Source organism: Equus asinus, chromosome 27 (assembly GCF_041296235.1).
Source record: "Equus asinus isolate D_3611 breed Donkey chromosome 27, EquAss-T2T_v2, whole genome shotgun sequence".
NCBI classification, from domain to species: Eukaryota; Metazoa; Chordata; class Mammalia; order Perissodactyla; family Equidae; genus Equus; species Equus asinus.
Window position 1 is genome coordinate 860569 of NC_091816.1, and position 23561 is coordinate 884129.

Below are 23561 nucleotides of genomic sequence, written 5' to 3' on the forward strand. Positions count from 1 at the left end.
TGTACTACCTCTGAAGCAGCATAGTGTTTTTGAAAGTGGACTTGCAAACTTTAGGACAACCACTAAAAAACAGTGAAAAAAGAAATATAATAGATATACTCAGAAAGGAGAGAAAATGGAATTATATAAAATGCTCAGTTAAAACCACAAAAGGGAGAAAAAGAGTGGAGGACAAACATAGGAACAAAGAAACAAGGGCAAGAAATAATAGAAAACCATATCACATACAGTAGATATTAATCCAACTATATCAATAATTAATAATGTAAGTGGCCTAAAAGCAGCAATTAAAAGAAAGATTGTCAGAATGCATCAAAAAATAAGACACAGCTATATGTTGTCCACAAGAAACCCACTGTAAATAAAAAGACACATATACATTAAAAGAAAGTGAATGGAGAAAAATATACCATTCTAACACTAATCAAAAGAAACCTAGAGTAGCTATATTAATTTTAGACAGAGTAGACTTCACAGCAAGGGAAATCATCAGAGTTAAGAGTGGCATTATATAATGATAAATGGGTCAATTCTCCAAGAATACGTAACAATGCTTAAAGTACATGCACCTAGAAACAGAGCTAGGTATCTGAGTCAAAAACTGATACAAATGCAAAGAGAAATAGATGAACCTACCATTACAGTTGAAGACATCAGTATCCCACTATCAGAAATGGACAGATTCAGCAAGGAGAAAATCAGTAAGGACGTAGTTGAACCCAATAGCACTAGCTATCAACTGGATAAAATCGATGTCTATTGACTACTTCATCCAACAATAGCAGAATATACATTCTTCTCAAGCCTACATGGAACGTTCAACCAGGTAGACCATATCTGTGCCATAAAACATACATTGACACATTAGAAAGAAGAGAAATCATACAATATATGCTCTCAGTTCACAATGGAACTAAACTAGAAATCCATAATAGAAAGATAGTTGGAAAATCCCAAAATACTTGTAGATTAAACAACACACTTTTAAATAACACATGGGTCAAAGAAGAAATTTTAAGAGAAATTTAAAAATACTTTGAACTAAATAAAAATAAAAATACAACTTATCAAAATGTATGGGATGCAGCAAAAGCAGCATTTAGGGGATTATTTATGATTGAATGCATACATTAGAACAGAATAAAGATCTAAAATCAATCATCTAAACTTTCCCCTGAGAACTAGAAAAAGAACAAATTACATACAAAGTAAGAAGAAGAAAAGAAATACTAAAAATTAGAGCAGAAATCAATGAAATTGAAAACAAGAAATCAATAGAGAAAAATCAACAAGACCTAAAGCTGGTTCTTTGAAGAGATGAATAAAATTGATAAGCCTCTAACCAGGCTATCTAAGAAAAAGAGAGAAGACACAAATTACTATACCAGAAACGAAAGAGAGGACATTGCTACAGATCTCATGAACAATAAAAAGATGATAAAAGAAAACAACCTAGATAAAACAAACCAATTCCTTGATATACACAATCTGATAAAAACTAACACAAGAAGAAATAGACAATCTGATGGACTATATCTGTTAAAGAAACAATCAATAATTAATAACCTTCCAGAACAGAAAGCACCAATCCAAATAAGTTTACTGGTGAATTCTACCAAACATTTAAAGAAGAAATTATACCAATTCTTTACAGTTTTTTTCAGAAGATAGAACCAGAAGGAATAATTTCTAACTCATTCTGAGGCCAGTATTACCTTAATACCAAAACCAGACAATATCTTTCATGAACATAGATGCAAAATTTCTCAGCAAAACATTAGAATGCAACAATATATACAAAGAATTATACACCACAACCAAGTGGTATTTATCCCAGGTATGCAAGGATGGTTCTACATTAGAAAATCAATTAATGTAATCCATCACATCAACAGAAAGAAGAAGAAAAATGACATAATTATATCAATGGATGCAGAAAAAGCATTTGACAAAATCTAACAGTGGCTCGTGATAAAAACTCTCAGCAAACTAGGACAGAGGGGAAACTTCCACAACATGATAAAGAACATCTACAAAAAACCTACAGCTAACATTGTACTTCAATGGTGAGAATCCAAATTTCCTGCTAAGATGAGGAACAAGGCAAGGATGTCTCATCTCTACTTTTCAACACTGTACTAGAAGTCCTAGCTAATGCAATAATACACGAAAAAGAAATGAAGAGTATACATATTAGAAAGGAAGAAATAAAACTGTCTTTGTTCACAGATGAAATGATTGTCTATGTGGAAAATCCAAAAGAATCAACAAAAAACTTCCTGGAACTAATAAGGGATTAGACCAAGGTTGTAGGATACAGGGTTAATATACAAGAGTCAATCACTTTCCTATATACTAGCAAGGAACAAGTAGAATTTAAAATTAAAAACAAACTACCATTTACATTAGCATCCAAAAGAATGAAATACTTAAGTTTAAATCTAACAAAATATGTATAAGATTTATATGAGTAAGACTCTGATGAAGATATCAAAGAAGATCTAAATGAAGGGAGAGATATTCCATTTGTGGGTAGATTTAATATTGTCAAGATGTCAGTGCTCCCAACATGATCTACAGATTCAATGCAATCCCAATAAAAATTCTCAGCAATTTATTTTATGGATATCATCAAGCTGATTCTAGAGTTTATATGGAGAGGCAAAATACCCAGAATATCCAGCATAGTAATGAAGGAGGAGACAAAGTTGGAAGACTGATACTACCTGATTTCAAGACTTACACAAAGCTACAGTAATCAAGACAGTGTGGTATTAGTGAAAGAGTAGACAATAGATCAATGGAACAGACTAGAGAGGCCAGAAATAAGCCCACATAAGTATAGTTAATTGATTTTTGACAAAGGATCACAGGGAATACAATAGAAAAAAGATAGTCTCTTCAACAAATGGTGCTGGAACAACTAGACATCCACATAGAAAAAAATAAACCTAGGGGCCGGCCCCATGGCTGAGAGGTTAAGTTCACACGCTCCACTTCAGTGGCCCAGGGTTTCACTGGTTCAAATCCTGGTCGTGGACGTGGCATCACTGATCAAGCCATACTGAGGCAGCATCCCACATGCCACAACTAGAAGGACCCACAACTAAAAATACACAACTATGTACCAGGGATCTTTGGAGAGAAAAAGAAAAAATAAAATCTTTTCAAAAAAATAAATAAATCTAAATACAGATCTTACTTCTTCCACAAATATTAACTCAAAATGGATCATAGACCTAAATGTAAAATGCAAAACTATAAAATGCCTAGATGATAACATAGGAGAAACTCTACATGACCTTGAGTATGTCAATGACTTTTTAGATACAACACCAAAGGCGCAATCCATGAGATAAATAACTGATAAGCTTAACTTCACTGAAATTAAAACTTCTGTTCTGTGAAAAGCACTGTCAAAAGAATGAGAAAAATGGGAGAAAATATTTGCTAAAGATATATCTGATAAAGGACCGTTATCCAGAACATACAAAGAACTCTTAAAACTCAACAACTTGATTAAAAAATGGGCCAAAGACCTGAACAGATACCTCACCAAAGAAGATATACAGATAGCACATAAGCATGTGAAATGATGCTCCATGTCATATCTCGTTAGGGAATTGCAAATTAAAGCAACAATGAGATACTGCTACACCCCTATCAGAAGAGACAAAATCCAGAACACTGACATTAAATGCTGGCGAGGATGTGGAGCAATAGGAACTCTCACTCATTTCTGGTGGGAAGGCAAAATGGTACAGTCACTTTAAAAGACAGTTTGGCTCTTTCTTACAAAATTAAACATTCTCTGACCATATGATCCAGCAATTGTTCTCCTTGGTACGTACTCAAATGAATTGAAAATTTATGTTCATGCAAAAACCTGCACATGAATGTTCATAGCAGCTTTGTTCATAATTGCCAAAACTTGGAAACCATCAAGATATCCTTTGGGTGAATGAATAAACTATGGTTCATCCAGACAATAGAATGATTCGACACTAAAAAGAAATGAGCTATCCAGCCATGAAAAGACACGGAGGAAAGTTAAATCCGTATTTCTAAGTAAAAGAAGCCAATCTGAGAAGTGTGCATACTATATAATTCCAGCTATATAACATTCTGGAAAAGACTAAACTGTGAGAAGTTCAGTGGTTTCCAGGAGGTAGTGGGAAGGGAGTGGTGAACAGGCAGAGCACAGAGGATTTTTAGGACAGTGAAACTATTCTGCATGATACTATAACGGATACACATCACTATATATCCATTAAAACCCAGAAAGTGTACAACACCAAGAGTGAACCTAATGTAAATTATGAACTTTGATTAAAAACACAGATAAACAAACAAAAAGGGGGTTTTCAACTAATAAAATTCTCCGAAAATCCTGGGAAGAGGGCAGCGGGTGGGGAGAGTACAGCAGAGAGAGTTGGGAGCTCAGAATAAGAGCACGCAAAGGTCTTCTCTTAGGGGTGAGGAAAATGGGACAATAGATAAGTGAGCTATCTCAGTGGGGAAGCATAGCTAATATTCTTTATTAGTTTTTAGAATAGTAGTAGGTTTTCGGTTTAACCATAGATTTAAACATAGGTTCAGATGATAATATAGCCAACAGGGGATGGAGAAATACGATAGCACTTATAGTTGGCAAGGAATAGAAAGGAATAAAAAAGAAACCGGTTCAAGCTACTAAAAGTAAAGAAAAGGGACGAGAGGAAACAATCACAAGTTATAAGTTATAACCATGAAATATAAACAAACTAAGCTAGTTTCACCAAAAAATGCAAATGAGGTAAATTTTTCCACTAAAACATGGAGGCTCAGATTTGGAGAGAAAGAACCATTACCCAGCCGTCTACTGTTTACAAGAGACAGAAAAAACTATAAAGGTTGGTAAGATTTCTATGTCTGGCATTATGATAGACTGGATTCCCAGAAAACTCTCCTGATGAAAACAACTAAAAATATAATTTTAGAGGTTGGCCCAGTGGCATAGTGGTTAAGTTTACTCACTCCTCTTTGGCAGCCTGGGGTTTGCAGGTTTGGAGCCCGGGCGTGGACCTCGCACTGCTCCTCAAGCCATGCTGTGGCAGCGTCCCACATAAAATAGAGGAAGGTTGTCACAGATGTTAGCTTGGGTCCAATCTTCCTCTCTCTCTCTCTCTTCACACACACACACACACACACACACACACACACACACACTCTACACTATACATATATGAATCTCAGAGTGGAAAGTAAGGGCTTCACAGAGGCCTACAGCAAAGTGGACATTGGAGCCTTGAAAGGGATGCTGAATTCCAGAGATCTTTTCTTCCCCCAGCTTTATTGAGACATAATCGACGTATAATATTACATAAGTTTAAGGGGCACAATGTGATGACTTGATACACATATGTATTGTGAAGTGATTACCACAATCCAATTAGTTAACACATCCACACTTCCTCACATCATTATCTTTTGTGTGAAAACATTTAAGATTTACTCTCTTAGCAACTTTCAAGTATACTATACAGTATTGATAACCATGTTAGTTATATACAGTTATAATACTGTTGAGCTGTACATTAACTCTCTAGATTTATCACCTTGTATGTGGAAATTTGTACCTTTTGGCCACCTTCACCCATTTCACCCCCTGCCTCCCACTGTCAGCTACCAGTCTACTCTCTGTTTCTATGAGTTTAGCTTTTTAAAATTCCGCATATAAATGAGATCATACAATGTTTGTCTTTCAATGTCTGGCTTACCTCACTTAGCATGATGTCCTCAAGTTCCATCCCTGTTGTCACAAATGGCGGGATTTTCTTATTTTTATTTTTATTTATTTCATTTATTTTTTAAAAGATTTTATTTTTCCTTCTTCTCCCCAAAGCTCCCCAGTACATAGTTGTATATTTTTAGTTGTGGGTCCTTCTAGTTGTGGCATGTGGGACACTGCCTCAGCATCACCCAATGAGCGGTGCCATGTCCACGCCCAGGATCCAAACTGGTGAAACCCTGGGCCACCAAAGCTGGAGCGTGCAAACTTAACCACTTGGCCATGGGGCCAGCCCCCGGATTTTCTTCTTTTTTATGGCTCAGTAAATTTTCATTTACCATTTTTATATACCCAGTAGTGGGATTGCTGGCTCATATGGTAGTTCTATTTTTAATTTCTGGAGGAATCTCCATACTGTTTTCCATAGTGGCTGCACCAATTTATATTCCCACCAACAGGACACAAAAGTTCCCTTTTTTCCACAACCTCGCCATCACTTGTCATCTCTTGTGTTTTAGATGACAGCCCTTCTAAGAGGGATATCTTATTGTGGATTTAATTTGCATTTCTCTCATAATTAGTGATGCGAAGCAACTTTTCATGTATGTGTTGGCCATTTGTATGACTTTTTTGGGAAAATGTCTATTCAAGTCCTTTACCCACTTTTTAATTAGATGATTTGGAGTTTTTTGCTATTGAGGTGTATGAGTTTCTTATATATTTTGGATATCAGAAACATTGTCTACAAACATTTTTTCCAGTTCCATATGTTGTCTTTTCAGTTTTTGATGGTTTCCTTTGCTGTGCTTCCTAGTTTAATGTAGTCCCACGTGTTGATTTTTAATTTTGTCACTTTTGCTTTTGGTATATCCAGAAAATTATTGCCAAGACCAATGTCAAGTAGCTTTTTCTGTATGTTTTCACCTAGGAAATTTATTGTCTAAGGTCTTATATTTAAGTCTTTAATTTATTTCCAGTTAGTTTTTGTGCATGGTGTAAGATAGGGGTCCGTTTTCATTCTTTTGCATGTGACTGTTCAATTTCCCTAACATTTCCCATTTATTTGTGTCTTTTTCAACTTCTTTCATCAGTGTCTTATAGTTTTCAGTGTACAGATGTTTCATCTCCTTGGTTGGATTTATTCCTCAGTTTTTTATTGTTTTTCATCCTATTATAAATGGGATTTCTTCCTTGATTTCTATTTCAGATAGTTCATTGTTAGTGTATAGAAAAATGACTGATTTTATATGTTGATTTTGTATTGTGAAACATTACTGAATTCATTTATTAGTTCTAATAGTTTTTTGGTGGAATCTTTATGATTTTCTATATATAAGATCATAGCTTCTGCAACAGAGACAATTTTACTTCTTCCTTTTCAACTTGGATGCTGTTTATTTCTTTTTCTTGTCTAATTGCTCTGGCCACTTACAACGCTAAGCTGAATAGGAGTGGTGAGAGTAGACAACTTTGTCTTGTTCCTGATCTTAGAGGAAAAGCTTCCAAGCTTTCACTGTTGAGGATGATGTTAGCTGTGGGCTTTTCATATGTTGCCTTTTTTATACTGAGTTATGTTCCTTCTACTTCCAATTTGTTGAGAGGTTTTTTTTTCAAATCATAAAATGATGTTGGATTCTGTCAAATGCTTTTTCTGCATCTATTGAGATGATCGTACAATTTTTATCTTTCATTCTATTAATGTGGTGTATCACATTTATTGATTTGTATATGTTGAATCATCCTTGCATCCCAGGTATAAATCCCACTTGATCATGGTGTATGACCCTTTTAAGCGCTGTGAATTCAGTTTGCTAGTGTTTTGTTGAGAATTTTTTAATCTAAATTTATCAGGGATATTTATATGTTTCTTTTCTTGTAGGGTCCTTATCTAGTTTTGTTTTCATGATAATGTTGGCTTTGTAAAATCAGTTTGGGAGTGTTCCCTCCTCTGTGATTTTTTTGGAAGAATTTGAGAAGGATTGGCATTACTTCCTTAAATGTCTGGTAGAATTCACCAGGGAAACCACCTGGTCCTGAGCTTTTCTTTGCTGGGAGGCTTTTGATACAGATTCAATCTCCTTGCTCATTATTGCTCTATTCAGATTTTCTATTTCTTCTGGATTCGGTCTTGGTGGGTTGTATGTTTCTAGGACTTTATCCATTTCCTCTAAGTTATCCAATTTGTCAGTGTATAATTGCTCATAGTAGTCTCTTATGTTTTGTATTTCTGTGGTATCAGTTGTAATGTCTCCTCTTTCATTTCTGATTTTATTTGTCTTTTTTTTTTAGTCTATCTAAATGTTTGTCAATTATGTTTATCTTTTCAAAAAACCAGCTCTTGTTTTCATTGATCTTTTCTATTGTTTTTTCCAGTCTCTGTTTTGTTTATTTCTGCTCCTATCCTTGTAATTTCTTTTCTTCTGCTCTTTGGGCTTAGTTTGTTCTTCTCTCTCTAGTTCCTTGAGTTGTAGAGTTAGGTGTTTATTTGAGGTTTTTCTTTTTTCTTAATGTAGGCATTTATGGCTATAAACTTCACTCTCAGAACTGCTTTTGTTGAATCCCATAAGTTCTGGTGTGTTGCGTTTCCATTTTGTTTGTTTCAAGATATTTTTTTAATTTATTTTTTGCGAGGAAGATTGGCATTGAGCTAACATCTGTGCCAATCTTCCTCTATTTTACGTGGGATACAGCCACAGCATAGCTTGGCAAGTGGTGCTGGGTCCACGCCCAGGATCCAAACCTGCAAATCCCACGCCACCAAAGCAGAGAGTGTGAACTTAACCACTATGCCACTGGGCTGGCCCTCAAGATTTTTTTTTTTTTCTTCTTTGACCCATTGGTTGTTCAGGAATGTGTTGTTTAATTTCTACATATTTGTGAATTTTCCAGTTTTCCTCCTGTTACTGATTTCTAGTTTTACAGCATTGTGGTTGGAAAAAATACTTGATATGATTTCAATTTTCTTAAATTTACTAAGACTTGTTTTGTATCCTAAGATATGATCTAACCGGAAGAATGTTCCATGTGCATTTGAGAAGAATGTGAATTCTGCTTCTGTCAGATGGAATGTTGTGTATATGTCTCTTATGTCCATTTGGTTTAATGTATAGTTTAAGTCCAATGTTTCCTTATTGATTTTCTGTCTGGATGATCTATCCATTGTTGAAAGTGGGGTATTGAAGACCCCTACTATTATTGTATTGCTATCTATTTGTCCCTTCAGATCTGTTAGTATTTGCTTAATATATTTAGGAGCTCTGATGTTGAGTGCATATATATTCACAATTGTTATATCCTCTTGACTAATGGACGTCTTTATCATTATATAATAACCTTCTTTGTCTCATCTTACAGCTTTTGAGTTAAAGTCTATTTTGTCTGATGTAACTATAGCTACCCCTGCTCTCTTTTGGTCTCCAATTTCATGGAACATATTTTCCCATCCCTTCACTTTGAGCCCATGTTTATCCTTAAAGCCAAAGTGAGTCTCTTATAGGCAACATGTAATTAAGTCTTGTCTTTTATCCACACAGCCACTCTATGCATTTTGATTGGAGAAGTAAATCCATTTAAAGTAATTATTGACAGGTAAGGACTTACTAATACCATCCTATTAATTGTTTTCTGGTTGTTTTGTAGTTCCTTTCTCCCTCTTTTGCTGTCTTGCTTTGTGAATTGATGATTTTACATACTGGTATATTTTGATTCCTTTCTCTTTATTTGTTATGTATTCACAATAAGTTTTTACTTTCTGCTTTTGTTCAAAAGATGTTGAAGGTGCAAGCCCCCCTGGCATAGTGGTGAAGTTTGCATGCTCCGCTTTGGCAGCCCAGGGTTCGAAGGCTTGAATCCCAGGGGTGGACCAAGGCACCACTCACCAAGCCATGCTGTGGCAACATCCCACATACAAAATAGAGGAAGATGGGCACAGATGTTATCTCAGGGCCAGTCTTCACCACACTCACACAAACACAGAAAAGATGTTGAAGCATCTTATAACAATCTATTTTAAGCTAACAACAATTCAACTTTGGTCACCTACAAAACTCTACCCTTTTACCACCCCCTCTCTCCTTTTTATGTTTTTGATGTTACAATTTACATCTTTTTATATTGTGCGTCCATTAACAAATTATTGTAGCTGCAGTTATTTTTAATACTGTTGTCCTTTAACCTTTATGCTCGAGTTAAGTAACTTATCATCATATCACAGAATTGGACTATTCTGATTTGACCATATACTTACTTTTACCAGTGTGTTTTATATTTTCATATGTTTTCATGTTATTAATTAGGATCCTTTTATTTCAACTTGAAGAACTGCTGTTATAATTTTTTTCAAGGCAGATCTAGTGGACGAGCTCCTTCAGCTTTTGTTTACCTGGGAGTCTTTACTTAGTTTCTGAAGGACAACATTGCCGGGTGGTAAAGCACTCTTAGTTGGCAGGATTTTTTCTCTTTCAGCGCTTTGAGTATATTACTCACTCTCTGCTGAGCTGCAAGGCTTCTGCTGAGAAATCCACTGATAGTCTTATGGGATTCCCTTGTACATGAGGCATTTTTTTCTCTTGCTGCTTTTAAAATTCTTTCTCTATCTTTGGTTTTAGATAGTTTTATATAATGTGTCTTGGAGAAGATTTTTAGGGGTTGAAACTTTTTGGGGACTTACGAGCTTCATGAATTTGGATGTCCAAATCTCTCCCCAGATTTGGGAAGTTCTCAGCTATTATTTCTTTAAATAAGCTTTCTGCCCCTTTCTCCCTCTCTGCTACTTCTGGGACTCCAACCATTTGTAAGTTGTTTCTTTTCATGTGTCCTATAATTCACACAGACTTTCTTCACTATTTCTCATTCATTTTTTGGGGTTCTCTGACTAGATCATTTCAAATGATGTATCTTCAACTTCACAGATTCTTTCTCCTGCTTATCAAGTCCTCTGCTGACGCTTATCTATTGCATTTTTCATTTTATTTATTGCATTCTTCAGCTCCAGAATTTCTTTTTGGTTCTTCTTTACGTTAAATTTCTCATTTTGTTTGTGTATTGTTTCCCTGATTTTGTTGAGTTGTCTTTCTGTGTTTTCTTGTAGCTCACTGAGCTTCCTTAAAACAATTATTTTGAATTCTTTATTGGACAAATCACAGATCTCCATTTCTTTGGGTTTGCTTACTGGAAAATTGTGTTCCTTTAGTGCTGTCATCTTTCCTTGATTTTCATGTTCCCTGAAGTCTTCCGTTGCTGTCTTGGCATTTGAAGAAGCAGTCACCTCCCCCTCTAACTGACTGGTTTCAGGAGAGAAATACCGTCTGTCAGCCCTGCTGGGGATTCTGAGGCTTTCTCAGGTCTTTTCTATGGATGTGCCTGATCCACACTTCTTGTTCCATTTTGGGGGCAAATTCTTAAGATTGTACGCCTTCTCTCAATCCCACAAATCCAGGCCAGGTGCCAACACCCTACCATTTGCTTTCCCTAGGACAGTTATGAATGCTCAATTTTGTGTGCTTTCTCACAATCCCACAGAATTGTTCTGGCTTTCTGCTCCTACTCACTAGCCATCTGCAAAGACTTGCACTCACCACTCTTAGGAGTGTAAACAGGGTGAGGTATGTGGGGGTGAGGCACATAGAGCACTGGGGGTGTCTATGTGCCATTTGGGATCCACAGGCAAGGCATCCCCAGCACCCCACGAGCAGGCCTCCTGACGGAAGCATCCTGATGGAGTCTGAGAAGCTGTTAGTAGAATTTGGATCCTTTTGATGCTCTCCAAGAGCCCCGGCTTCTGCTCTCCCAGCCCTTCCATATCCCCAGTTGTGCAACACACCTCAACATTCTCAATGGGACAAGAAAGAAGTGGGCAACATCCCACACGGCTGGGGAAGCTGCGTGCTCATTCACACGCTCTCATATTCCCTTATGGGAAAAACGGTGTCTCTCTTGGCACTAACCTGTGCTGCCTTGGGGACAGGTGGCACAGGCAAAGTGAAACTACTGCTCTTACCCTCTTTAATGAATCCAATCTCAGGTGTTTTTTGCTCCAATGCTGTGCTGGAACTTCTCTGCTCAACTCCCAGACTTCCACAAAGGCACTTTCATCCATGGGTGATTGTTAAAATCGGTGTTCTTTGGGAAGGAAGATGATAGAAAACTCCTATTCTACCATTTTGATGATGTCACTTCTCCTTGGAAATCTTAAAGGACCATTTAAGTGCTACCAAGAGCAGAAGAAGCCCCGAGCCTCCCTGAGACCAGAAGTACTAAAGGGCTGCATAAAGAGGTCCCAGGGACCCCAAAAGGCCATGTCCTCGGCCTAAAGGCAAAGAAGGAATAAACCTATTATGCAGTAGGGAAGAACAAGGAACTGGCTGGTCTTGATCTTGGTACTCTTTGAAAGAAAAAAATTTTCTCCTGGTAATTTATAACAGCAAACTAGCCCTCACATGGTTTGAGACCTGAATTCATTGTCTCCAACATGCTGAGATGTAGTGACAGTCAATCTGGAATCTACACCCATGATGCCTGCAAGGCAAGATTCCACTGAGAGCCACGTGCTCACCAACTCTAAGACTTTCAGAATCTAGACAGCTCAGGGAAAAGAAAGACCCCAAATTAACAGAGACTAAGCTTCTGCTGTCATGGTAGGGATAGGAACAGTATAAAGAAATTAAATTGACTCCTTTAAAAAATAGTTATATTTCTTACATGCCTGAGTTGTGGACTCAGATTTATATCTGCTGCTTTATAAAGGAATCCTTAAAATAAGTATGCCTCTTGAGAAAATCGGGGAAAAACCTGAAAATAAACATTAAGACAACAGGTATAGGCAATTAAAAAGATAAAAGCTTAAAATAATTAAAAATAAAGAAAACAAAAATAGTAGAAGGGACAATAGAATTAAAATCTCTATTACCTGTATAAGTAGATAACTCCAATAAAGACCGATTGGTGAAAAAAGAGAAAAAGCAAATACAAACATATCTACATTAAGAAAGAGAAAAGATATGCCCACAGATACAAATAAGATAAGAGAAACTGTTATATACTACTCTCTGGCAATATAAATAGAAGCCTAGAGGAAATGGAAGATTTTATAGGAAGATATAAATTAATGAAATTGACTCAAGAAGACATAAAAACAAATAATCCCCCCCAAAATTGGAGGCACCTGACTCACTTGGCTTTGCAATAATAATTCCAACATTGTTCAGATTATTTCAGTTCATAAAAAAGGAAGCTCCCAATTCATTTTAAAAGCTAAAAATTAACTTAATATCAAAATCGAATAAAAAGTGAAAATAAAAAACCATAGCAAATTGACTTAAGGATGTAGGTACAAAAATTATAAATAAAACATTAGACAAACAAATGTAATCGCTTATTAAAATAATTTAAAAATTATGACGAGGAAAGGTTTATTCCAGAATGCTAATATTAGGACATTATCAACATGAAAATTATTTCATCAATAAACTATAGGAAACAAACCATATTGACATATTCTAAAAAGGCACTTTATAAAATTCAGTGGCTATTTCAAATAAAAACTCTAAGTAAAACAGGAACAGAAGAAAAATATATAAAAGTAATATAGATTATCAAAAACCAAGAATAAGCATCCTATCAAAGGGTGAATTACGAAAGCCATTATAATTAAAATAAAGAAACATTTTCTTCACTTGGCTCCCAGGAAGTGCTGTCTTCCTACCTTGCATGACCGCTCACTGCCCTTTCCTTCTCTGTCTTCTTTGCTGGCCCCTTCATTTCTCCCTGACATTCTTAACGTTAGAGTCTCATTTGGGCTCAGCCCTTGACCTATTTTCTACTCTCTTCTGTACATTTATTTGATAGTCTGTGTAGTCTCATAGCTTTAAATTCCATCAATATGTTCTTAGTGCCACATTTATATCTCTAGCCTAGACCCCACCCCTCAAACTCTAACTCATATTTCCATCTGCCTCTGGACATCTCTACTTGGATGCCTCATATAGACACGTAACATGTAACATGTTCAACACATGTAACATGTCTCACACATAACATGTCTCTCACATAACATGTTCAAAACTAGACTCCTGATCTTTCCCTCTTTCCAAAGCTGTTCTTCCCATGGTCTTCCCATCTCAGTTAATGGCAACTCCATCCATCCAGCTGCTCTCGCTAAATGCCTTAGGGTCACCCTTGACGCCTCCCTTTCTCTCATACCCTCAGATCCAATCTTCTGCAGGTCTTGTCATCCTTGCGCTTACTTAGAATCTGACCATTTCTGACTACCCCCACTACTGTCACCCCGGTTCAAGTTCAAGCCGCCAACACAGCAGGCCTAGATATTTGCAACAACCTCCAAAATGATCTCCTTGCTTCCACTTTTTCCTTCTCACAGTCTAGTCTCAACACAGCAGTCCGAGTGGCCCATGCAAGACAGAAGGAAAGAAATTTCAATGGCTACACATTTCACTCCGAGTAAAAGCCATATTCTTATAATGCTCTATGCGCTTCTGCACACGGAGGATCTGGTCCTTCATGTGCTGGGCTCTCTTACCTCTTTGGCAACTTTCCTCCTACAACTTTCTCCGTTCCATACTCCGCTCCAACCACACTGGCCTTCTTGCAGTTCATTAAACACACTCTTGCCTTGGGGCCTTTGAATTGACTCTTCTTTCTGTCTGGAATGTTCTTCCAGATGTTCCCCTGGCTCACCGCTCGTCTCCTTCAAGTCTGCTCAAATGTCACTCTCTCAGCAAGGCCAACACCAGCCATCCTTTCTAGAACTGCACATGTTCCATCCCACTCTAGCATTCCTGCTTTATTATTTTCTATAACCTCTTTTCCTTTTAATATACAGGGATATATAATTTACTCATTTATTTTACTTATAATCCCCCTCAGCCCCTCATGAAAAGTTTCATGGTGGTAGGGATTTTTTCCTATTTGGGTCACTGATGATCCCTAGTCCAAAACAGTGCTTGGCACATAGCTGACACTCAGTAAATATGCCCTGAATTGCAGAATAATGCCTTCTCTCACAAGAATTATTAAACATTGCTTGATACTTCTGGTTAACGCAATAAGACAAAAAAAGTAAGTGGCAAATATTTAAAATAAAGGTATAAAATTACTCTTAATCATATATGATATATTTTAGTATAATTTTTTCATATTGTGCCCACTCAGCATCTTTAGAATACCCATGTTATATGAGCGCTGTCTCTCCCAGATAGAAGCTGGAACTCAATTTCTTATCCTCCCTTGCAGCGATAATACAGGGATGGACTCAGACTATACCTTCAGATGAACCTGCAGGAGACTTCTATGTGAAACAGAGGTATGGGAGGAAGCAGGCATAGCATGGAAGCCTTTCTGGCAAGAGCATCAGTGTGTTGAAGTGATATACAGATTTCAGAGGAAGGAGTTGCCAAGGTTTTGGTAGCAGCATCCTGTGGTCTGCATAGGGTCAGTGTTGAGAGGCTGTAGTTTTCATATTCTTTGACGGGGTGGATTTGTGCCGTGGCATATTCATAGTATGTGGTAGCAGATTCCATCTGCTGCCCCCAACTGGAATGTTCTTCTTCCAGAGGGGTGGGGGGCAGGAGCTGTGTATTCTGAGCCCGCTGGATCCCTGGCAGCTGTTCCTGTCCTTCGGAAGCTGTGCTGACAGGGCCTGTCTGTGTTTGCGCGCCGGCCGCCGCCACTTTGCGCACGTAGGCACACAGGTGCCTTGGCGGGGTCCCTCGCGCTGGCCCACTGGCCGAGCTCGCGCGCCAGGCAGGCGGAGGGGCGCTTCCTTTCACGTGTGTGATCCCAGGGCCGCTCCTGCTCTGCACCCGCCGTCTGCCCCTGCGCTGCTTGGCTGGTGAAGACGCCCCCGCGATCGCTCAGCCTCCTTGGTCTGGAGCATTCCCAGGGGCTCGCGGGCAGCTCCGAGAGTGACGGCGTCCGTCGGGAGGGCTGCCCTTTCCCCCTCTCCTCCCAGAGCCGGGTGCAGACCCACACCCTAGGTCGCTGCAGTCTGGGAGGGAGAGGAGATCCCCTGACCTCCTTGCACTGCGGCCCGGTGGGGCACCTCCACCTTCAGACACATGGTTGCGTGGGTCTCTCAGGACGTCTGTTGTGTTGTGTGGATGTCCTCTGTTGGCTTATGAGTGTCCTTTTCTTTGTATCTTAGTGGGGAGAGGCTAAGGGAGGAGCTCTCTCTGCCCTGATGCTGAAGCCGCTCTCTATTATATTGCTTTTTAATTTCAGGTATAAATCAAGAGCCAGGAAAGTCGCACTGTACAGAAAGACCCACTGCAGATAACGCAAGCGGTCCAAGCTCTGCTCCCTGCGCCTCGCCCTCACTTCCTCAAGTTTGGCACATATTCTCTCAATTCTTTTCCGTGGTTTTTTGGGAAGGAGAAGGGAAGACTAAAGCAACAGGGATGTTAAAAGAAAAGTAAAAGTCATCGCTGGTCAAGTTTTAACTATTTCTAGGCAATTTCCATATATTAACACTGATTCTTAGAAAACAACCCATCAATGCAGTTACTGTTATCCATTTTTGCCTATGAGGAAACAGACTAAGAGAGAGTAAAAAACTTCTCTGGAGTCACACTAAAGGAGCAGAGGCAGGATTTGAATTTAGGTCTGCTTGGTTCAGCACCTGTGCTCTGTCCACTGTGGTAAGAAGAATGGGCAGCACTTAATGAACACTTGTTATGTGCCCAGCACTTTAAAAAATTATTTTTATTTTTTACAAAGCTCAGTAAAATATCAATAATCGTTCCTCTTTTGAAGAAGAGATGCGGTTTGCTAAAGCCCCAGGGTAAATTAAATACAGAGCTGGGATTCATGCCCAGGGCTCTTAGACTCCAAAAACCCTGCTTTTTCTTCTATAGTCTTACACTATAATATTTTAATAAAGTAGCATTCTGCACCTCCACACATTATTATGAATAGCATGTTCTTTAAGAAATAATTTGAATCATTGTTCAATACATTTCCACTCTTGTGCCAACTCCAGCAAATGGATGGCAGCTGCTTGGAGTAGCTGGTTGAGAAGCGCTGTCTTCCTACCGTGCATGACAGCTCACTGGTTGAGAAGGCTTCTCAGGCAGCCCTGGCTCAGAGTGGTGTGACGGATTATTGACGTCTGTCTCCTGTATGGAAGGGGAGGAGTTGTGGCCTCAGTGCCTAGAATTTGCCATCCTTGGCATGATTATTTTAAGATAAGGTAAGATTACTGATTATTAATTAATTACATTTCTACAATGATCAGTGGTTCCCCCAGCCGCAATGATCTATTAAGAAAAATAAAACCCAGGCCTGCCCCGGTGGCCTAGTGGTTAAATTTATCATGTTCCACTTCAGTGGCCTGGGTTTGGTTCCCGGGTGCAGACCTACACCACTTGTCAGTGGCCATGCTGTGGCAGTGGCTCACATACAAAAAAGAGGAAGATTGGCAACAGATGTTAGCTCAGGGCAACTCTTCCTCAGCAGAAAAAAAAAATTCTAGTTATAAAAAAAGAAAGAAAAATCTACAAGTGGGTATACATATTCATATAATAATTCTCAGATTAAAGTCTCTATATAGATAAGCTATTTTAAATATATACCAAAGACAAAATGACTTAGTATGATTTGCCCAGCAGCCTTATTCATGCAGCCTACTTTATTTCATCATTGTGTTATGTTCTACAGAAACATAGAAAATTATAACCTTCTGCTCTAATAATTAGCTGCCCCTCAGCCTGATTTTGTGGTACCAGATTATCTCGACTGTACATCTTTAATATAGTCATTAATCTGTAGTTAAAAGACAAATTTTAATCAGTTTTCAATTGGGTAGAATATCTGATCTTGTTTGAATACGGCACTTTGGCTTTGTAAGTAGAGATGGGTCTGAGAAGCAGAAGGAAGTTGGCATTAATATGGGAGAGGGGAGCACACGGCTCAGTCCTAAACATATACTGAGTAAAATAAGGCAGGCACGAAAGAGTACACGTCTAAATGATTCCATTTGAAGAACAGCCAAAAATAACCTATGGTGATAGACTTCAGAATAGTGACTGCCTATGAAAAGGAGAGTGAGTAGAGGAGGCACGGGCAAACTCTTGGGCTAATGGGCCTGTTCTGCCTTGATTGGTGTGCTGGTCCACAGGAGCAGGCATTTGTCGTCACTCATCTAATGTGCACTTAGATGTGTGCACGTCTGCATTAAGTGTTGTCGTCACCATCATCACGATCATAATGAAATAATGGTACCAACCTCACAAATGAACTGGGCAGTTTCCCTCTTTATTTTTTGAAATGACTTTTATAAGATAGGAATCGCATACGCATTGAAAGTTGGTTGAATTCTCCAGTAAAATCAATCGGGTGTTTTATGTGTATGTATCAGTTACTTCTTGCCATGTAACAAACCACCCCAGAACTTTGTGACTTAAAACAACAAACACTTCTTAGCTCACAGTTTTTGTGGGCACGGCTTTAGCTGGGTGTCTCTCACTTAGGGTTTCTCATGAAGTGGCAGTCAGCGTGGCAGTCAGGGCTCTCCTGTGGGCCAATCTGCTTCCAAGCTCAGTCACATGTCTGTTCACTAGCTGGAGGCCCTTGCTATCTGCTGGTCAGAGGCATCAGTCCTTGCCTGTGAGCCTCTCCACACGGATTCTCACCACACAGCATGGTGCTTCCCCCAGAGCCGGCCCAAGAGAGATACAAGGACAGGGAGAGAGCAAGGGGACCCAACGGTCGTCCTGTAACCTGAACACCAAGTGATGGCCAATCACCTCGTCATGTTCTATTCATTACGAGAGCATTACCAAGTGCAGCCCACACACAAGGGCAGAAGAGTACAGAGGGCATGGACCCCAGGAGACAGAGGTCACCGGGAGCCATTCAGAGGCTGACCCCCACAGTGCGTGTGTGTGTTTGTGTGAGTGACGTTTCCAGAGGGATGGTTTGTTAATTCCATTTAAAATCTTGTGTACTTAGTGGTCTATTTAATTTTTAAAATTCTCTTTGTGCCAGTCTTTACACATTACATTTTCTAGGAATTTATCTGATTCAGGTAGGATTTCAAATTCTTTGGTATATATTCAATCATAACAACCTTTCACGTTTTTTTAAAGTGTCTGTAGTTATTTCCCTTTTTCATTATGTACTTCGTGTATCTGCATTTTCTGGCTCTTTCCCTTCAAACACCTTGCTTACTAATCTTCACAAACCAGCTGCTGATTTTATTCATCTCTCTCGGTGTTTTTCCTCTTCTCTTTCAGTGATTTCCATCCTTATTTTTGTTTCCTTTCATGATTCCTCTTTGTGTCTGTTCTATTGCTCTTTTCCCAAACTCTTGAGTTAAACAGTTAGCTTGTAATTCTTAACCTTTTTTATTTCCTATTAAACATATTTAAGGTTATAATTTGACCTAAAAATACTTCTTTAGCTGTCCCACACATTTTAACATGTAGTGTTTTCATTATCCTTTAGTTATAAGCATTTACTAATTTTCCTTATTTCCTCTTAAAACCAGGGCTTACTTAGTACTGTGTTACTAAATTTCCAAACATAGAGGATTTTTAAAAAAATTATACATTTGCTATTAGTTTCTAATTCTATTGAATAAACGACAATTGCTATGTGAATGAATCACAGGTTGCAAGGTCTCAGGGAGACTTTTCCTTTGCTGAGCCTCCGCAGAAGCAGCAGCTTCCCTTGTTCTCTTCCTGGGTGGTTCCGCCCTCCAGGCCCGGCTCACAGAAGGCAAGGGCTCTCTCATTCTTCTGCACCTTGTGGGGCCAGAAGCTTCATCTCCTGTCTCAGGCCGACATCCGGGCAGCTGTGGCGTCAGGCAAAACCGCCTTGTTTTCAGCACACCTTTTATTCTTGGCACTGGAGCACTTCTCTTTCTCTGACGCAAGCTCAGGTCTGTGTTGACAGGGCTGTTTACAATATGCAATACCGCATCGTAAAGTGTTTGAAGCACGCGATTTTCAGGCAGCCTAGTCTTCTGTGTTGCTTATAACTGGGACAAACTCAAACAATCCAGATGGGTGTAAATGAAAATCCATGTCAGTAATCTCAGCCTCTAGAGCTAACCCTGTGACCAGTGTGGTCTCTTTCCCACAAGACTTTTCTCTAAGCTTGTACAGTCCTGTGGGTTTGCAGGAGTGGCGACAGAGGGACTAGATTCCTAGGCCCAGCTCGGTCACAAACTACTTGTGTGACTTTGAGAAGAATCATTAACTTCTGTAGATCTGGTTTCTCCTTTGGGAAATGAGGGGGTCAAGGAGACACTAAGATGTAGGATTAGTAAGCTTATTTTTTCTCTCACTTGTTACTTAGCCTGTCCTTTTTTGGTTTCTGTATGTTTTTTCATGGAAGTAGACTGTGGTTATATATAACTTTTCTATAATCAAAAGGAAAAAATAAGAGGATTTATGCTATGTCTAATGTTCCTTTAATAACTAAAAAAACTCTATGCTCATCTATATGAACAGTCCTGACAACTAGACAGGTCGTTCCCAAGCCTCTTGTGCCTCAGAATCACCTGCGAGCGCTGGTTAAACATGCAGATTCAGGGGCTGGCCCCATAGCCAAGTGGTTAAGTTCTCGCGCTCCGCTGTGGTGACCCAGGGTTTCGCTGGTTCGGATCCTGGGCACGGACATGGCGCAGCTCGTCAGGCCACGCTGAGGCAGCGTCCCACATGCCACAACTAGAAGGTCCACAACTAAACTATACAACTATGTACCGGGGCGATTTGGGGAGAAAAAGCAGAAAAGAAAATAATAAGATTGGCAACAGTTGTTAGCTCAGGTGCCAATCTTTAAAAAAAAAAAAAGATGCAGATTCATAACATAATTACAAGATTACAAGATTAAAAACATAGTCCCTTGGTTTTGGAAACAGCACCCTGGAGGATCCTGATGAAAAGCTGGCGGAAGGTGGAGCAGAGCTCTGACGCAGGGAATGTGGCCTTGCCAGGGGCACCAGGGACCGCACAAGGGCACTGCTTACATTACTACTGAAACCGTTTTGCATGTGGATTGTGAGGTCCCCGCGCTGACCCTGGGCAAGATCCTCTCTCTCCCCGGGCCTTAGCTGCTGCTTCTGTGAAATGAAGGTTTGGATTCTCTTCCAACCTGGACATTCTCATAATCTAGCTGCAGTGCCCCCTTGCACCAAAACCTGTCCATCACCTGGTAGGACATCCCTGTGCCCAGAGCTGGTGCTCTGCAGAATCCTGAGGTGACACTTGTCTTTCAAATCCTGGGCTCCTAGGGTCTGGTTCAAGGAGGCATCCTGAACCTTCCTCCTGCCTGAGAGGAAAAGATTTAGTAATCACACTTATTCCGAGGGGTGGTCCGTCCTTCCTAGGGATGTTTATATTTTCAAAGAGACCCTCAGGCATGGGCAATGTTTACTCCAAAGAAATAAATTATTAGTAAAATTAAATACCTGCTTGGCTGATACATGGATACTGGGAGGTGGGGGGTGTTGCATGTTCGCTTTATTTCAGACATACCACTTGAATGACCGCCCATATTCCCCACAACTAAAGAAACCCCTTGTTGATTGATCTTGCATCATTAATCGATTCATTCCGCTTTGAATGAGTCAGAGTCCCTGCACTCAAGGAGCTCAAAGTCTAAGGGAGAGACCAATTTACAACACAAATGGCTGGGAGAGGCGGGACCAAAATGCTGCGGGGAGGCGGGAGATCCCCCAGAGAAGCTGACCTTTGACTCCTTGAAAGGTGTGGAGGAGGGCGTCATGGGAGGAGTGGAGGAAGGGCGGGAACTAGCTGGGTTGTACAGGTGGCCAGATCTAGCAAGGGGCCGGCTGCCGTTGGAGCAGCCATCAGCTGGAGCGCGGAGGGGGGCTGCTGCCCCACCTCAGCCTCAATGTCTTCTCAGGGAGTCTTTTTTTCTAGTCTCTTCTCTTAATAAGAGTGAGCGAAATCATGATTGTCCATATATTACTTCCTCCTACTGTGAACAGATTTAGTCATTCCTTTGAGGAATCTCTGAGTCCCAAATCATTAAATAATTAGTGACCTGACTGAGCACTGTTTAAGACTCATTTGCTACTTCTTAGACTATAAAATGAAGGAGGCGCAATTTCTTAACACTTACAAGCCTTGGGAAAGGACCGAGTTAATCCTGTTAAGGACATCACTATATGATAATCGATTACTGAGGAAGGCAAGGATCTCAACAGTGATGTCTCTCCACTCAGCATGGTCCCAGGGCTTCTTTTTGGGGGCGGGGGGATGCGAAGAGGTCTGGGACCCTGATCATAGCTTAAGTCTGGACTCCGGGTTTGAGGAACCAATCCATCTCTGCAACTTGGCCCATTTTACAGATGAGCAAACTGACTCACAAAAATGAAGGCTTATTTGACGTGACCCGTTCTCCCCATTATATCATACTAACTGGAGAGTCAAAAATAATACAAATGCCTCTGAGGCATTGCACTAGATGCTAGGAATCATCTGTGAAACTTAAGAGAACACGGATGCCCAGATCCCACCCAGACTTAGCCAGTCAGAGCATTCAGCTCTGGGGTTGGGAATGTTTATTTTGTTTTAAACTCTAGGGCGATTCTGACAAGCACCTCTGATTAAGAACCACTGGGTAATTATACGCCCTTTTGGTATTTGTTTCCTTTACTTGGTTCGTTTGTTTCCCCTTTTGGTCAGTCCAGTTTCTGTTAACACAAGATATCTGAAGCCAACTTTCTGGCACTTCACCAGTGTGCCCTTTGGCTGAATCACCCTTCGGTTTCTTCAGAACTGCAATACTAGGAAGGCTGTCGGCGCGATTTCCCGCATGGCCACTATTGATTGCCTTGCCTATAAAAGGATCACATGACACACTGTTGGGTTCCAGGATGAAATCCTGAGCATGTGACTCTGTCCTTGAACAAACCCAGACAACAAGGGTTCTTTTCTGACTGTAGGTCGTGCACCTGGTCCTGGAGCCGACAGCTTCCAGAGCCCCTGGAAGCCTACAGTGCCGCCTGCTGGAGAACTTCATTTCATGCAACTTTAGTAGGTTGAATGTAGTAAACGTGGAAAAACACAAAAGCCATCAGCCAACCCATTCATGCCCACATATTGTAGGCAAATAGAGAGCCAGCCTATAAAGGAGAACTCTGCCAAGAGGAGAGAAGGATGAAAGGAGTGGAGGAGGGAGGTAGGAAGGGAGGAAACAAAATGGATTACTGTACTTCAGGTAGGCAACCACTATGTTGACTGTCCTACGCACGCTACCTCTAAAGCCAACGTGCACCAGACGGCTTTATGAGATGCCCAGGAGGAGCGATGCCAGTATTGTATAGAAAATATATGCCCGGTAACAAAAACAGCAGCAAGATATTAGAACCTGCTCCACAATGAATAAATATTATATTTTATGCCAATAAGAGGCCCTAAGCCAATAAAAACACCTCTCTGCTCAATAAGTTTTACTTAAAATAACTACAGGGAAGTTACACAGCCCTAGAAACTACCCCAGCGAGGGGCAAAATGATGGGCTCTAACAGGCTTTGAGGAGAGAAAGGGAGAGGCCCCCTTTCAGAGGGGTGAGCTGGCCAGCGATGACACAGCTGTTTTACATCTAGGAAAATTTTAATCTTGGGATAAGCCAGAAACCTTAAATAAAACACAAACCAAGATCCTGGGAATTTTAACCTGGGGTTTTCCAGTTCTGTGAATGTAAGTGGCTGACAAAGCCCCTGGAATGGGGTGCCATTGTCACCACCATTGTCACCCCCTGCAGTGATTTTTGACAGTGACCATGCTGTGTCTACGTGTAGGTG

The 23561-nt window shown here is 39.9% G+C and overlaps 1 long non-coding RNA gene across 2 annotated transcripts in view; it reads left to right on the plus strand.

Annotated features, from left to right (window-relative positions):
• The window catches only part of LOC139042259 (uncharacterized), a 41174-nt gene that overhangs the window by 3123 nt on the left and 14490 nt on the right, over positions 1-23561 (plus strand). The window contains exons 2-4 of one of the 2 annotated variants that reach the window (XR_011498771.1): positions 9304-9358; positions 15020-15089; positions 16007-18131. The exons of the other annotated variant lie outside the window; for it this stretch is intronic. This is a non-coding gene — a long non-coding RNA (uncharacterized lncRNA). Of the gene's footprint in view, positions 1-9303; positions 9359-15019; positions 15090-16006; positions 18132-23561 lie in introns of those variants that run through there. 2 annotated transcript variants of the gene reach the window in all.